Source organism: Tachyglossus aculeatus, chromosome 8 (genome assembly GCF_015852505.1).
Source record: "Tachyglossus aculeatus isolate mTacAcu1 chromosome 8, mTacAcu1.pri, whole genome shotgun sequence".
In the NCBI taxonomy this organism is placed as follows: domain Eukaryota; kingdom Metazoa; phylum Chordata; class Mammalia; order Monotremata; family Tachyglossidae; genus Tachyglossus; species Tachyglossus aculeatus.
The window spans coordinates 26,414,058-26,432,642 of record NC_052073.1 but is presented as its reverse complement, the minus strand read 5'-3'; positions in this window follow the sequence as shown (position 1 = coordinate 26,432,642).

Below are 18,585 nucleotides of genomic sequence, written 5' to 3'. Positions count from 1 at the left end.
ATTTCCAAACTAAGTGAAGTGAGAGAGGTAAAAAGCAGCATTGCCTAGTGAAGACAGTACAAGCCTAGGAATCAGAAGGACCCGGGTTCTAATTCTGGGTCCACCACTTGTCTGATGTGTGACCTTGGACAAGTCACTCAACATCTCTGTGCCTCAGCCTCCTCCTCTCAGAAATGGAGATTCCTACTGATTATTCTTTCCCCTTAGATTGTGAGCCCCACGTGGGTTGGACACTATGCCCAGCATGACTATCTTGAATCTATCCCAGAGCCGAGTGCAGTGCTTGAAACGTAGAAAGTGTTTAACAAATACATGGCCTAGTGGAAAAAGCACGGGCCTGAGAGCCAGAGGTCCTGGGTTCTAATCCCAGCTCTGCCTGCTGTATGACATTTGGCAAGTCACTTATCTTCTCAGTGCCTCAGTTCCCTCATCTGTAAAATGGGGATTAAGACCGTAAGCCCCCCGTGGGACAGGGACAGCGTCCAACCGGATTACCTTGTATTTACCCCAGCGATTAGAACAGTGCTTGCCATATAGTAAGTGCTTAACAAGTACCATAATAATGATAATTATTATTATCCCACCCAGCATTTGATTCATCGATTGTGTAGGTTCACCCTTTCCGAAGGATCGCAAGAAGCAAAACTCACAACTGAGGTTCATTAGAGGCACTTTGAACACTTCCAAAGGCCTCAGACGAATTGTGCTTCTCCACCAGTATAATGTCCTAACAGTGGTCCCTAAGGCTGCTTGGGAGGACAGTGCAGTGACGTTTGGGTTACTTCTATCCCCAAGGTGATCAAGCAGTGGTACTTACTGAGCACTTTTTGTGTGCAGGACAATGTCCTAAGAGCAAGGGAGAATACAATATAATAGAGTTGGTAAGCATGTGCCCTGGGCTCAAGGAGCTTACAATGTATGGTATTTGTTAAGCACTTACTATGTGCCAGGCACTGCGCTAAGCACTAGGGTAGATACAAGATAAGCGGGTTGGACATAGTCCCTGTTCCACATAGTGAGCCCACTGTTGGGTTGGGACCGTCTCTATATGTTGTCAACTTGTACTTCCCAAGTGCTTATACAGTGCTCTGCACACAGTAAGCGCTCAATAAATGTGATTGAATGAATGAATAGGGCTCACAGTCTTAATCCCCATTTTAAAGACCAGAAAACTGAGGCACCAAGGAGTTAAGTGACTTGTCCAAGGTCACACAGAAGACAAATGGTGGAGCTGGGATTAGAAAAGAGGACGTTCTGGCTTCCAGGCCTGGGCCCTATCCATTAGGCCACACTACTTCTCTGTGTAGAAGGTGGGGTATTCAGATGTCCCCCAGTTTTCCCTCATTCCCTCATCAACTTACCCTAAATTTTTTTTTGGACCTATAGAGATTTTCTGCAATGCTCATTGGCCCTTTCTGGGGTTTTATTGCACAATTCATGGTTCTTGAATTATATAACAAATTACATATTGATTGCCTTTGTATTTCCATTCTGTGCTGTTAGAGCACTCAAGGATAACCTCCTCCAGTTGGCTTTCCTTACAATGGCTGTCACTAAATGTGACTCCAGCCTAAGAAGCCATAATGTCAGTATTGAATTATGACAAAACAAAGACCAAACGAATCCTCCCATTATGGAGTGGGATCTCGATCCAGTTTCTGCTAGCCACACCCTGAGTTTCCAAGAAATCCTTCCCTCTCCATTTCCCAGACATCTGGCTTGTCCTCTTTCAAAGAGAAAGAGGGCTGAATGACCACAGATTTTAGTGCCAAAAAGCAGAGATGAGATTTCCTACAGATGAAGAGATCTTCTTTTCCCCTACAATGCACCTGCATTTGAAAAGTACCCAGTGATTCACGGTTCTCAGCTGTCAAGTGGGATATCTGTATTTCAGTTGGTGTAATCTGCCTGAAAAATCTGGAAACAAATCAGCCTTGAAAGAAAACCGAAAGATCCTGTGCTTTTCCTTACGAAACAGTTGTCGTCTCTCAACCCGATTGTGATTTTTCACCTCAATCAATCAGTGATATTTGTTGAGCGCTGACTGTGTGCAGTGATGATGATGGTTTTTGTTAAGCGCTTTCTGTGTGTCAAGCACTGTTCTAAACACTGTGTAGATGCAAGCTGATTAGGTCAGACACAGGCCCTGTCCCACATAGTACTCACAGTCTTCATCCCCATTTTACAGATGAGGTAGCTGAGGAACAGAGAAGTTATGTGCCTTGCCCAAGGACACACAGCAGACAAGTGGTAAAGCTGGGATTAGTCAGGTCCTCCTGACTCCCAGGTTGGTGTTCTTTCCACTAAGCCAAGCTCCTTCTCAAGGACACAGAGAAGTCTCTAAGCGCTTGAGAGAGTACAGTACAACAGAGTTGGTAGGCATGTTCCTTGCCCACATCATACTTACGGTCCAGAGGAGAGACGGACATTATTATAAATCAATAATTTACAGATATATACATTAGTGCTGTGGGGCTGAAGCTGGGGGGAATACCAAATGCCCAAAGGTTAATCGCGTCACAGTTAATGACTGTCAAGGGGGATCTTCCCTTCCTTTAGTTAATTTGATAGTCCCTTTCATGGTGGTCACTTGTCCCCACCTGGGAGAGGAACTGAGTTCATGGAAATGGACATGAGATCTGCAGGTTCATCATTGTTATCAGCTAAATAGCACCTATTTTAAGCAATAGGCCCTTGATATTATACACATTATGTCTCATTCATTCATTCATTCAATCGTATTTATTGAGCACTTACTGTATGCAGAGCACTGTAATAAGCGCTTGGGAAGTACAAGTTAGCAACATATAGAGACGGTCCCTACCCAACAGTGGGTCATTGATACTGCCTTGGAAGTAGATTGGGTTCTCTTCTGAGGTCACTGTCCTTTTACCCAAAGTAAGCTTCCTAATAATAACAGTAATAGTGGTAACTGTAGTATTTGTTAAATGCTTACTTTCTGTAAAGCACTGAGACCACCAAGACCATCAGATCTGACCAAGTCCCTGTTCCCCATGGCGATCACAGTCTAAAGGGAAGGGAGCAGCATTGGGACTGAGTTTTATAATCTATCAACTGCAAAGAGAAGCAGTGTGGCTTAGTGGAAAGAATACGGGCTTGGGAGTCAGAGGTCATGGGTTCTAATCCTGGCTCTGCCACTGGGCAGCTGTGTGACTTTGGGCAAGTCACTTCACTTCTCTGTGCCTCAGTGACCTCATTTGTCAAATGGGGATTAAGATTGTGATCCCCACATGGGGCATTTTGATTACCTTGTATCTACCCCAGTGCTTAGAACAGTGCTTGGCACATAATAAGCTCTTAACAAATACCATCATCATCATCATCATCATCATTATTATGTATTGAACACTTACTGTGTGCCGAGCACTGTACAAAGTTCTTGGGCAAGTATAATAAAACAGAGTTGGTTGACACATACTCTGACCACAACTTTAGTGAAACAATGTGGCATAATGGAAAGAGCATGGGCCTGGGAATCAGAGGATCTGTGTTCTAATCCCAGCTTTGCCATTAGGCTGCTGTGTGACATTGGGAAGGTCACTTAACTTCTCTGTGCCTCAATTAACTCACCTGTAAAATGGTGATTAATTACTACTCCCTCTTACTTAGACAGGAAGCCTTGTGTGGGACAGGGACTGTGTGCAACCTGATTAATTTCTATCTACCCCAGCCCTTAGGTGCTTGGCCCATAATAAGCACTTATTAAATATACTGTTGGCATTATTACTGTTAATATTATTCATCATCATCATCATCATCAATCGTATTTATTGAGCGCTTACTGTGTGCAGAACACTGTACTAAGTGCTTGGGAAGTACAAATTGGCAACATATAGAGATAGTCCCTACCCAACAGTGGGCTCACAGTCTAAAAGGGGGAGACAAAACCAAACATTTATTGAGAATTCACTATATGCAAATCACGGTACTAAGCGCTTTAGAGGGTTCAATGCAACTTGATAGATACATTCCCTGACCACAAGGATCTTATACTCTGGAGGACTGTAAGAACCACAGTCTTATATAGTCAAAGTACAGTTTTCTTGACACTCGACGCCATTGCTCTTCCCTGTCCAGAGCCCGATGGGAACTCAATCTGATTTCTTTAAGTTGTCTTTTCTTTCTGTGGAGTTGACATCCTGAGGTTGTTGGAAAGATAATTGTCTGTATTTTAAAGTAAGGCCTATTGGCTATGGGAGTCATGGGAGAGAATAAATATACAAAACCCTACAGTGACATTTACAGTAACTTTTCTGAACCCAACCACACTGTCTTGTCTGTGTGTGCAATTTATTTTTTGGCCAAAACCCTTAAATCATTATTGCCAGAAACTCATCAGGGCAGGTTTTACCCCTCCTTTCCCACTGTAAACCGGAAGATGCAGAGAACCACACATTGCACACTGAGGTGACCAAATTATGACACATCGACCACAAAGGGAGAGTTTAGATTTTCCTGCTGTGTCCACCCTATTCCTCTTTTCACTAGTGGCGTCTATTTGTTGTGATCTGAAAATAAATCCATTGACTTAATACAGTATTTATTGGAAAATTTGGGGTGTTACTCTTGCAACAAATTTTTGCTAGTAGTACAGAAGTCTGCTCTTTCATTTCCCTAAGTTTCATCTTCTCCTTTTTTGATTTCCCTCACTAGATTGTTCATCCCCTTGTCTTGGTTTGTGTGAAACACCCAACGATTACCTCCGCTTCCTTTTTGGTTCAGGAAGGAAGACCCAGAGAATGGACCTGGTTCTCAGGGAGATGAATCAGAACATCAGTGCTTAGAACAGTGCTTGGCACATAGTAAGCGCTTTAACAAATACCATCATCATCATTATTATTATTATTATTATTATCTGCCCAGAAGAATTCCCATTCCAAATTCTTAAAATCTTTTCCAAGACCTTGGAAATAGCCAGCCCCATTTTTCCAAGATCTTTCTATCAATTAGCATTCAGAAAGACGGGAGAGGCCGATAACCGATAGGAAATTGGCTAATCGGCTGACTTCAGGGGCTCTGCAAATCAACGGGCAGGGTTCCAAAATAGAATTAGAAGCTGCAAACGATGAGCCTATTGGAAGTGAATTTTAAGCAAGAATATATTCTCTGAGTCTGAGGCACTTTAGCCCCCTGGAACCTCAGTCTAGAGACGTCTTTCTTAGCTTTCCTCCTTCAATCGATTCCATTAAGGCCTTAAAAAAAAAGGATCCTGCTCATGGAATTATAAAATATCAATTACATACATTTTCATTAGCTGAATGTAGTGATTAGGAGCTGATTCATTGGTTGTTTGTTTCTCACTGAGATAGGGCTGGCATCCTACCAGCTACAGGAATTTCACTGGGAAGAGCAGCCGGGCCCTGTGCAGAGGGATAAAAGACTGAGGGATGCAGTGGACAACATGAAATAAGGGAAAAGCGATGCATTGGGGCCTTTAACTGCAACAGCACCACAATGCATTCACTGTGTAGCCTCGCAGGAGAAAAATAGACCCTGCTCTGCCCTCTGCCCACTCCTGCCCCAAACAAATCCCACATCAGGTATTTGTTTACCCGGGGCCTATTGTGAATGGGAAGGACCATCAATTACCTGGATTAGAAGGGCTCTCTAGGCCTGTCAGAAGTTGAATTTTTTTTTTTTGTCTGGTAGTGATGAGCCAAGACAGTGGGCCGGCCTAGGACGGAGCCTTGAGATCAATCAGTCAATCAATTAATCTATAGTATTTACTGAACATTTGGTGTAGAGCACAGTACTAAGCACTTGGGAGAGGACGATAAAGTTGGTAGATAAGATCCCTGCTCTCAAGGAGCTTGCAGTCTCATGAAGCAGCATGGCTCACTGGAAAGAGCCTGGGCTTGGGAGTCAGAGGTCACGGGTTCTAATCCCAGCTCTGCCACTTGTCAGCTGTGTGACTTTGGGCAAATCACTTAACTTCTCTGTGCCTCAGTTTCCTCATCTGTAAAATGGGGATGAAGACTGTGAGCCCCACAGGGGACAACCTGATCACCTTGTATCCCCCCAGTGCTTAGAACAGTGCTTTGCACATAGTAAGCACTTAACAAATACCTTCATTATTATGATGATGATGATGATGATGATGAATTTTAACAGGCCCAACTGTGAATGAGGGATCAGGATAATAATAATAAAAATAATAATTATAATGGCATTTATTAAGTGCTTACTATGTGCAAAGAACTGTTCTAAGCGCTGGGGAGTTTACAAGGTGATCAGGTTGTCCCATGAGGGGCTCACAGTCTTAATCCCCATTTTACAGATGAGGTAACTGATGCCCTGAGAAGTTAAGTGACTTGCCCAAAGTCACACAGCTGACAATTGGCGGAGCTGGGATTTGAACCCATGACCTCTGACTCCAAAGCCCGTGCTCTTTCCACTGAGCCACGCTGCTTCTCTGATGAGTGAATGCCTCACCTGCCATTATTCCAGTAGTATATCCGTAGAGTTTTCTTGGGAAAAATACGGATGTGGTTGACCACTGCCTTCTTCCAAGCAGTAAACTTGAGCAAACCTCCACCCTCAACTCACTCCCATGTCATTGCTGCCCAGCACAGGTCAGTTTTGAAAGCTAAATTAATAATATTGAAATCACTAAAAGAGGGGGTTGAGCTACCCGGGAAGCTCCAAAGAGAAACTGTCGTCAAATTTAAGTTGGGCAAGTGGTCTGTGATCATATTTGGGCCACTCCAGGTGTCAGGACGCTCTCGTTCAAGTGCAAGTGTGGCCTGGTGGCTAGACCAAGAGCCTGGGAGTCAGGTCATGGGTTCTAATCCCAGTTTTGCCACTTTGTCTGCTGTGTGAACTTGGGCAAATCACTTCACTTCTCTGGGCCTCAATTACCTCATCTGTAAAATCGGGATTGAGATTGTGAGCTCCATGTGGGACAAGGACTGTGTCCAACCTGCTATGCTAGGATCCACCCCAGCACTTAGTACAGTGCCTGTCACGTAGTAATAATAATAATAATAATGATTGCATTTATTAAGCACTTACTATGTGCCAAGCACTGTTCTAAGCGCTGTGGGGGATACAAGGTTGTCCCATGAGGGGCTTACAGTCTAAATCCCCATTTTACAGATGAGGGAACTGAGGCACAGAGAAGTTCATTGACTTGCCCAAAGTCACACAGCCAAGTGGTGGAGCTGGGATTAGAACCCATGGCCTCTGACTACCAAGCCTGTGCTCTTTCCCCTGAGCCACGCTCTTAGCAAATAGCATAATTAATCAATTAATTGTCAAAGGTCAGAGGATGGAGAGATCAGGGTTAGTTGCGGAAGCTGAAGAGAAGGAAAACCAGAGATACCAAAGGGAAAGAGGTGCGGCAGAGAGAATCTCACTTAATTTTGAATGATGCCAAGTGGCCACTAAGAATGATCTGAGTCCCTGTTTTGAGTCTTTGTTATAATGAGGTTCCCTGTCCACTGTGATTGTTGAGGAGGGACCGTCTCTATATGTTGCCGATTTGTACTTCCCAAGCGCTTATTACAGTGCACTGCACAAAGTACGTGCCAACAAATATGATTGAATGAATGAATGAATATGATGATGGAAACTGCATAAAAATAAGGAGGTTCTCAAGATAAGCAGTATCGCCTCCTGGAAAGAGCACAGGCCTGGGAGGTAAAAGGCCTGTTTTCTAATCCTGACTCCACCACTTACCTTCTGTGTATCCTTGGCAAGTCACTTAGTTTCTTCCTACCTCATTTCCCTCATCTGCAAAACGGGGATTCAATACCTGTTCTTCCTTCTACAGATGTGAGACCTGCTTATCTTATCTTCCCCAGTACTTACTACAGTGCTTAGCAAACAGTAAGTGCTTAACAAATACAACAGTGATTATTGTAGTACCACAGTTCTTCTTTTTCAGGCCAGGTAGGCTTCTGTCTTCAGAAATGTCAATGGCACGGTCCTGGGAAGAAAAGCATGTGTATTTTGGTATTAATATCATCATCATCATCAATCGTATTTATTGAGCACTTACTGTGTGCAGAGCACTGTACTAAGCGTTGGGAAGTACAAGTTGGCAACATATAGGAACAGTCCCTACCCAACAGTGGGCTCACAGTCTAAAAGGGGGAGACAGAGAACAAAACCAAACATACTAACAAAATAAAATAAATAGAATAGATCTGTACAAGTAAAATAAATAAATAAATAAATAGAGTAATAAATATGTACAAACATATATACATACATACAGGTGCTGTGGGGAAGGGAAGGAGGTAAGATGGGGGGATGGAGAGGGGGACAAGGGGGAGAGGAAGGAAGGGGCTCAGTCTGGAAGGTAAAGGACCACCAAAACAGGTAGTCTAATGACCCCTGAATGCACATTACATACATTACCACTGATTTGCTCCCTTTGGAAAAAAAAATACTGTCATTCTTCTCAACCTCAACTGCCGCTGATTGAAAAGGGAGAAAGGTACTTTAAAATTTAACTGCATCTTTTTAGCAGAGTGGTTCACAGATTGTTTTTATAGGTCACATGGCTTCATTAAAAGAACAGGGAGTTAGCAGGGTTCTAGATTCAGCTCTGCCATTGCTCTGCTACGTGACATTGGATGTGTCGCAATCTCTCGGTCCTCAGTTTCTCTGTCTGTAAAATTGGGATAAAATACCTGCTATTCCTCCCTCAGACTGTGTGCCTTGTATGAGGCAAGTACTGTGTCTCAGCTGCTTATCTCTCATTTATCTCAGTGCTTTGGACACCTAGTGTGCACTTCATACAGTAATACCCAAATGATTGCTAATCCTATCAATTGTGCTAAAATCACACCCTAATAGCTCTCAGTTGGGCATTTGATAATAGATTGACACTTGATTGCCAGTATTGGGCTGAAGACTGTGTGGGGTGGTTGCTATTGTAAATGATAATAACTGGGGCATTTGCTAATTACCTGGAATGGGTTAAGCACTGATCTAAGCACTGGGGTAAATACGAATTAATGAAGCCAGACACAGTCCCTGTCTCACATAGGGCTCACAGTCTATACTCCTGCATCTATTGGTAGGAGAACAGGTGTTTCATCTCCATTTTACAGTTGAGAAAACTGAGGCACGCAGAAGTTAAGTAGTTTTTCCAAGGGGTATAGCCAATACTGGACTCCATAGCCCGTGTGTTTTCCCCTAGGCCACACTGCTTCTAGCGCTTGGTTCCAAAGTACACTGGAACTGAGCCATCATGAGAGATCAACCCCCTCTGGTCAACAAAGCTGAATTCTGGTGCCTTATCCACTTAACAAACAGTGACACTTTTGGCTCTGTCTCTTCCAAGGGCATTTTCAGAGAAGATAAACAGGATCATGGAGCCTGAGGTAAAACAATTCATTAGGAAAAGCATTTACTGAGCAATCACTCGTTGGGATGCTGTGTACTAAGAGCTCCAGAGGTTCAAAAGAAATCATTGACACATTGCCTGCCCACGAGGAACTTGGGTAGTCGTTGTTTGACAAACAGGAGTGATTCCATGTGAGACTCTTGAAAATGGTTTCTAATCCCAGCCCCGCCAATTGTCAGCTGTGTGACTTTGGGCAAGTCACTTCACTTCTCTGTGCCTCAGTTACCTCATCTGTAAAATGGGGATTAAGACTGTGAGCCCCCCGTGGGACAACCTGATCACCTTGTAACCTCCCCAGAGCTTAAAAAAGTGCTTTGCACATAGTAAGTGCTAAATCAATGCCATCATTATTATTATACAACAGCATGAATCCAGAAGGTGGGCTTTTGGATGCCTGTCGTATGACCAGGATGTTTTTTAATTTGCCAAAAAGAAAGTGCTTATGCCGTTGGCTAAAGTTCTTAAATTATATACTACATTCTCCTGTGGGATTGCATTCTTGTAAAAAAACAACATTAAGGAAAACAGTCATTCAGTATTGAGTGTTTACTGTGTAAAGAGCACTGTACTAAGCACTTGGGAGAATACAATACATCTACAAACAGACGCATTTTCTGCCATAGTGTGCACACCTCTAGAGCCAAATATGCAAGAGTACATGACTATACTAACTGATTAATTAATCAATCAATCAGTGGTATTTATTGAGCACTTACTGTGCTTAGAGCACTGTACATAGAAGAGTACAGTACAAAAGAGTTGGTAGATACATCTCTAGACTCCAAGCTCTGTGAGAAGAGGGAATGTGTCTGTCAACTATGCTGTATTATGCTCTCCCAAGTGTTTAGTACAGCACTAAGTACACTGTAAGCACTCAATAATACCATTGATGATGATTCCCTGCCCATAACAAGCTTACCTTCTAGAGGGGGAGACAGACATTAACATAACTTACAATAAATACTTGTAGATATGTGTATAAGTGCATCATGCTGGATCCAAATAGGTTTATTTTGTTGGATAAACTTTTCCTAATTCCCTAACAGTGTTTAAGACCATAAGGCAAATGTATGTTCTGGCAGAAATGTACACAAATGCATCATGCTGGATCCAAATAGGTTTGTTTTGTTGGGCAAACTTTCCCTAATTCCCTAACAATGTTTGAGACAATAGAGAAAATGTAAGTTCGGGCAGAACTGAGTGGATATTATCTGGCTCTGTTCTTTGTCACTGTGTTGGTCTGTGGTTGTGGGGTTGGGTGTCGGGGGAGAGAGGGGAAGAGAGGCGGGGATTAAGTTCCAGGTAAGGCCCAGCCAGCGGCAGCCCAGTGAACCCTTCAGTCCAATGCTTGGCAGCATGGCCTAGTGAAAGGAGCACGGGTTCTAATTCCGGCTCCGCCACTTGTCTGCTCTGTGACCTCGGGCAAGTCACTTCACTTCACTTACCTCATCTGTGAAATGGGAATGAAGACTCTGAGCCCTATATGGGGCAGGGACTGTGTCCAACCTAATTAGCTGGGCTCTAACCAGCGCTTAGAACAGGGTTTGACACATAGTAAACCTTTAATGAATACCATCATTATTATCTCTGTACATGTTCTATAGCTGATCTGGGAGGAGCAGACTTGGAGGAGGTAAGAGGTGGGCTGGAAAGGAAAAAAGGTGCGCCAGGAGTGACCTGTCACACAGAAGAAGGCAATGACCCTGGAGCAATCTGGCCAAGCCTTTATAGGTCTACCAATCAATCAATTGTATTTACTGAGCACTTATTGGGTGCAGAGCACTGTACTAAGCACTTCAGAGGGTACAATACAGCAGAGACAAGTTCCCAGCCCATAACGAGCTTTACAATCTAGGGTTCTAGCATTCTGCATATCTCTGTCACAGTGTGTCTAGACACCGGGGATATAAGACTTGAACTGTACTTTCAACATGATCCTGGAGCCCCAGAGCCAGCAATAAAATACTAACTACAAGAAGGAATAATAATAATAATAATGGTATTCATTAAGCACTTACTATGTGCCAAGCACTGTCCTAAACACTAGGATAGAGATGAGATAATCAGGTTATCTCATGTGGGGATTACAGTCTTAATCCCCATTTTAGAGATGAGGTAATTGAGGCACAGAGAAGTTAAGTGACTTGCCCAAAGTCACACAACTGACAAACAGCAGAACTGGGATTAGTACTCACGACCTCTGACTCTGAAGCCCGTGCTCTTTCATTCATTCATTCAATCGTATTTATTGAGAGTTTACTGTGTGCAGAACACTGTACTAAGTGCTTAAGACACGCTTTCCACTAAGCCACGCTGGATCTGAATTCCTTCTGTATATTCACCACTGCCAAGCTGGAGGAAAAATGTGGCCTAGTGGAAAGAGCACAGGCCTGGAAGAGGACTTGGGTTCTAATCCCGGCTCTACCACTTCCCTGTTGTGTGACCTTAAGCAAGTCACTTCTTTACTTTATTCAGTTCATTTACTTTTTTTTTCCAGTCTCCTTCCCAGTCTAAAAGGTCCATGTAGGGCAGTTGTATTTATCCAAGCAGCCTGTGCAGTGCTCTGCATATATTAAGTGCTCAATAAACACCACTGTTGGATTGATTGACAAAATTCAAAGTTCGTATATCATCTTCAGGCCTCCACTACCAAACAGGCCAGTCCGTACTTCTCTCTGCTTCCCGGATCATTTGTCTACCAAACCAATCAGTCCACGTTTCCTCAATCCTCAAGAACATTCCGTGGTTGCCCACCCACCTCCACACCAAACAGAAAATCCTCACCATCAGCTTTAAAGCACTCAATCACCTTGCCTCACAGCTCACCTTACTGCCCTGATTTCCCATTGCACCCCAGCCCACACACTGCACTCCTCTAACACCAACCGATTCCCTGTACCGCCATCTCATCATTCTCACCACCGACTTCTCGCCCACATTCTGCCTCTGGCCTGGCACTCCCTCCCTCTTCACATCTGACAGACAATCACTTTCCACACCTTCAAAGCCTTATGAAAAGCAGATTTCCTCCAAGAGGCCTTCCTGACCTCAGCCCTCATTTCCCTTTCTCCCACTCCTTTCTGTGTCACCCTTGCACTTGGATTTGCATCCTTTATTCACCCATCTCTCAGCCTCACAGCACTTATTTATACACCCATAATGTATTTATTTACAATAGTGTCCATCTCCTCCTCTAGACTGTAAGCTCGTTGTTGCCAGGAAATGTGTCCATCAATTCTGTTGTACTCTCCCAACCTCTTAGTACTCGGTTCTGCATACAGTAACTGCTCAACAAATACCACTGATTGACAGGCCGTCAAAAGGGGAAGGATTTTAAGGGGAATGGTGTTTGGGAGGGAACAGGCTGCCAATCAATCAGTATTGTTTATTGGACACTTACTATGCGCAGAACACCGTATTGAGCCAAGAGCTGAGAGTCCTCGAAGCCACCATTTGAGGTATTTTTTAGTCCTGATTGGGAAATTCTAAGATCTTGACAGAGATCTCGAATGGGGCCATATTACTCTTCTATGGGAGTGGCCTGTCTAGACTGTAAGCTCATTATGGGCAGTGATCCTATCTGCTAATTCTGTTGTATTGTACTCTCCCAAGCAGTTAGTATAGTGTTCTGCACTTAGTAAGTACTCAATAAATACCGTGGTTGCCACATCCATATTTGAACAACATACTGATGGGAGTCCCATAGGGAAAAATTATCTTCCCAGCCACAGGGAAGATCAGTGCCAGATTTTCCCAGAATAACAATCTGGTGACCCTCTAGTTGGGGAATATTTGCCAGAAGAGTGAGGCAGCTGGGGACCATGAAATTAGAAAGCTCCCAGAGCATTTGGGCTAGGCAAAATTCTTGTGTAGGCTGTAGGTGGGTTTGCCCCAGTCCCTGCCATAAAGGTTACAGTTTAGCTGGGGAAACAGATAAAAATGAGTTACAGATAGGGGAAGTAGGAAGCAGGAAGTAGGGCAAGATATGACCCTGCCTGGAGCAAGCCATCAGGTTCTATTGGGTCCATTTTCAGAATTGACTTATGTAGGTCTTAAGCCAGCCAAGGCCTTTAGAAGCACTAAGCCTATCTCAAGGAGAAGCTGTGTGGCCCTAAAGCATGGGCCTGGAAATCAGAGGACCCGAGTTCTAATCCTAGCCCTGTCACCTGTCTGCCTTATGACCTTGGACAAGTCATTTCACTTCTCTATGCCTGTTACCTTATCTGTAAAATTGGGGATTAAGACTGTGAGCCCTACATGGGACAGGGACTTTGTCCAACCTGGTTATCTTGTATCTATTCCACAGCTTAGTACTGTGCCTGGCACATAGTAAGCACTTAAAAATTCTGTTTAAAAAATAAAATGCAGATTGGGGAGCTGGGATGCTAGAGAGGGTTGTGTTCTCTCAGAATCTCGGTGGCACGAGAGAACCACTTCGAAAGATGAGAATGGCCAGAAGGAGGCTGAAAATCTGCATTCTTCTCCATCAATTAACCAATAACATTTATTGAGCACTTACTGTGTGACGAGCACTATACTAAACACTTGGGAGAGTACAATACAATAGACACATTCCCTGCCCACAACAAGCTTACAGCCTAGAGGGGGAGACAACATTAATATAAATAAATATATTACAGATATTTACATAAGCATTGTGGGGCTGAGTGTGTAGGAGGGTCAATAAAGGGAACAAATCAGGGTGATGCAAAAGGGATTGGGAGAAAAGGAAATGAGGGCTTAGTCAGGGAAGGCCTCTTGGAGGAGATGTGCCTTCAATAAGGCTTTGAAAGTGAGAAGAGTACTTGTCTGGCAGATGTGAAGAGGGAGGACGATTCATGCTTTATTCCTACTGTACTTTTCCATTTCTGAACTTCTCACTGTTTGTACCTGTGGTCTTGTTCAGCCCAGACCTCAGCGGGCCTCTGCCCATTAATGTCAGTGGAAGCTTGTTCAGTGGATACCATATCCTTCCTGAATACACCCAGTGTTAGAACACTGAAACCACATCACCTACCGTCTCGAAAATACTTAATACAGAAATGGGGTCAGCTCGGGGAAAAGAAGCCCAAGCCAAAATAGGTTCCAAAGAGGTCACACCCCTAAACAACAGCAGAAAAGAAGCAGCCGTTCCTATCCCATTCCTTCCTCTGCCCTGACAAGTGGTCAGATTTACCAGTCCAACGTTCTACTGAATCCAACACTGCACATCATCAGTCAGAAGGCTTAACTAAACACAAGAGGAAAAGCTACAGGTTTGGTCTTTTACTAAATGGCAAAACAAGGAAGGTTATTTTCCTCTTTACTCAGTCACTACTGAAAATTTCATAGAATCATACTTGATTCATTAGAGATACTTAAGCACAGATCACCAGGGAAAGGAAGAGCTGAAGCCCTAACCCTAAAATTTTCCAACTTCCCTGCCCTGAATGAAAGCCCTTTCCATATCATTCCACATTAATCAATAAAACCATTAGCATTTCCCTCTTCCCTTAATGTGTGGAGCAGGGGGCAAGAGAAGACTCCTCTCTCTTTCATTTCTCTCTGCTTTCTCCACTGTGCAACTTGATGGGAGAGAAGTCCAAGGAGACTCAGAGTTCACATTGCTTTGAGGGGGTTGTCCTACAGCTCTGAAGAAACTATTTTTATAGTATTTTTAATCACTTGCTATGTGTCAAATACTGTTCTAAGCACTAGGAGTAGATACCAGTTAATACAATGGACACGTTCCCTGCCCACAATGGGTTCACAGTCTAGAGGGGGAGATGGACATTAATATACATAAGTAAATAAATTGCATACATATATATCTATGTGCAGTTGGGATAGGAGGGAGGATGAATGAAGGGAGAAAGTTGGGGATATGCAGAAGAGAAGGTGAAAAGAAGAGAGGAGGGTTTAGTCAGGGAATGCTTCTTGGAGGAGATGTGGCTTCAATAAGGCTCTGAAGTGAGAGAGAGCGCAATTATCTGTCTGATAGGAGGGAGGGTGCTCCAGGTAGGATTAGAGAAGCAGCATGGCTCAGCGGAAAGAGTACAGGCTTTGGAGTCAGAGGTCATGGGTTCAAATCCCAATTGTCAGCTGTGCGACTTTGGGCAGTCACTTAATTTCTCTGTGCCTCAGTTACCTCATCTGTAAAATGGGGATTAAGACTGTGAGCCCCCTGTGGGACAACCTGATCACCTTGTAACCTCCCCAGCGCTTAGAACAGTGCTTTGCACATAGTAAGCGCTTAATCAATGCCATCATCATTATTATTATGTGGGAGAAAGATCGACGGCAAGATAGACGAGCTCCAGGCATAGTGTCCTACTTGGGGCTCAAAATCTAAGTAGAAAGCAGAACAGGTACTGAATCCCCATTTTACAGTTTAGGAAACTGAGACATAGAGAAGTAACTTGCCTAAGGTCACACAGCACTTAAGTGGTGGAGCGAGGTTTAGAACCCAGGTCCATTTGCTCCCAGGCCCCTGGTCTTTCTACTAAGCAACACTGCTTCTCATGAAACCATAGACAAAATCCCGCTGATTTCCCTTGTAACATTGGGGGATGAGACAGATACTCCTGTTCCTCCAATCAACTGTAAGCTCCTTGTGGGTAGAGGTCACTATCAACTCTTTTGTATCACACTCTACCAAATGCTCAGTAGAGTGTTCTGCACAGAGTAAGGGCTCAGTGAATACCATTGAGTGACTGATTGACAGAGTGTCCCTGTTTTCCCTACCTGACACTTCAAGGTGCAGATCATTGAGTTCAGGGGTACCAGATGATTGTGGATGGTTCAGGGAAAACCATCCCAACTGCTACAAAAACAACTCAGATTTATGTCCTGCGGATGGTAGACCATAACTTCTTCTCATTTATTTATTTAACTTTGGTATTTGTTACGTGCTTCTGTTGCTCCAGGCACTGTACTAAATGCTGGGGTAGATACAAGAATATCAGGTTGGATACAGTCCATGTATTTCTTATGCTACTTGTAAGTGCTCTCTATGTGCCAAACACTGCTCTAATCACCAGGTAGATACAAATTTATCAGGTTGGACACAGTCCCTGTCCTACATGGGGCTCATAGTCAAAGTAGGAAGGAGTAGGATTTAATACCTATTTTACAAATGAGGCAACTGAGGCTCAGAGAAGGGACTTGCCCAAGGTCATACAGTAGACAAGCGGTAGAGCTAGGATTAGAACCCAGATGACTGAGCAATGCTCATCTAAGTGCCAAGGGCCCAGGAAAGGTGCTTCATAGCCACAGTCTGCAAGTGTGCAAGCAATTCCCTCTCCAAGACCCTCACATTCATGTATGAAGTGTCACCATTGACATTACAATCCATTAATCAAATAATAGTATGCTTTGAGTGCCTACTGAGTGTAGAATTATGTACTAAGCACTCAGGAGAATATAATAGATCTAGGAAGTGTAACCTCTGCAGACAAGGAGCTGATGGGTTTTTTTAGAATCCCTCTCTAGAATGCAAGCTCCTTGTGGGCCAGGAATGTGTCTGCCAACTCTATTACACTGCATTCTCCTAAGTGCTTAATACAGTGATCCACACACAGTAAACATGCCGTGAATATGATTGATTGATTGGTTGAAGAATATTCAAACTGAAGGATTACTTCAATGCTTGAGGGACTTTGGGTATCTGTCCCCTCTGGAAAGTAGAAGTGAAAACATTTCAGACATTCTGTGGCCAGAATATAGAGCTAACAATTCCACATAAACATGACTCAGGGTGTCAGCCTGAAGTAAAGGGGTTTTACCTGAGAGGGGAAGAGGAAGAATAGAGGGAGGGCAGAGGCTATTTCTGCCTCAGTGGAGCCTAACCTCACATCAGCGTTCTTAACACTCTGCCATGGGCAGAAGAGAAGTCACCACTGGTGAATATCCATCATGGCTCCCTACCACAACTCCTACTCCTGGAACACTCAGAAGCCATTAACCAGCCAATGAAGAAAAGAATTTAACCTGCAGGGGAGTTGACTATGGAGCCCATAATATCAAAGATTTCAGTCTGCTAGAAAGCAACCAGATAAGCAGCAAATTCTACTGGCTTACGGAGATGCAGTCCTGGCTACTGAGAAACTTTGGGCTGATAGCTAAATCTAATGGAAGGGCCTGATGGATCCTAAAGTTTGTATTTTACCTCATAGTTGGGGCTTGAAGAGGGGGCACAAAGGAATCCCTTTGATCTTCCTCCCTCTCCCTGCCCCACAGCACTTAAACGTCTATATATATCTATATGTATATGTCTCTCTCTCTCTATATATATATATGTATAATTCTATTTATTTGTATTGATGCCTGTTTACTTGTATTGATGTCTGTCTCTGGCCCCCCCTTTAGACTGTAAGCCTATTGTGGGCAGGGATTGTTTCTCTTAATTTGCTCTATTGTACTTTCCAGGTGTTTAGTACCTCAACTGGAAAATGGGGACTCAGACTGTGAGCCACATGTGGGACAACCTTGTATCTTCCCCAGCACTTAGAACAGTGCTTGGCACATAGTAAGTGCTTAATTACTATTATTTAGTACAGTGCTCTGCACACAGTAAGTGCTCAATAAATGCCATTGAATGAATGAATCTTGGGAACATTTGGACTTTGTAGTTTGAGTATTTTCTAAACTTTTTTCTTAGGTTGGTCTTGGGACATATTTTACATGAGCCTCTTCATCCAAGAGGCCTTTTTCTGCCAATCAACAATAGTAGTAGTTGAAATGGTTTTTATTAAGGGCTTATGGTATGCAAAGCATTGCGCTGAGCTTTGGGAAGTAATTCAAGGGTGAGAATTAGTCGCAATCCCTAGACCTCCAAGGTTTGGTGATTTATGTATGTATTTACTGCATACATATTGCATACAAATGAGTATACTCAGTGCTTGAGAAAGGTGAAATGAGGAAAGAAACATAAATCCTGCCTCCAAGGAGCATATAATCTAAAAAGAGAGATAGATGCAAAATTATTTTTACCATTCTTTTTTTAGTTAATAATAATAATAATGGCATTTATTAAGCACTTACTATATGCCAAACACTGTTCTAAGTGCTGGGGTAAATATAGGGTAATCAGTTTGTCCCACATGGGGCTCAGACTTTTAATCCCTGTTTTACAGATGAGGTAATTGAGAAGTTAACAGACTTACCCAAGGTCACACAGCAGATAAGTGGTGGAGCAAGGATTAGAACCCATGTCCTCTGACTTCCAAGCC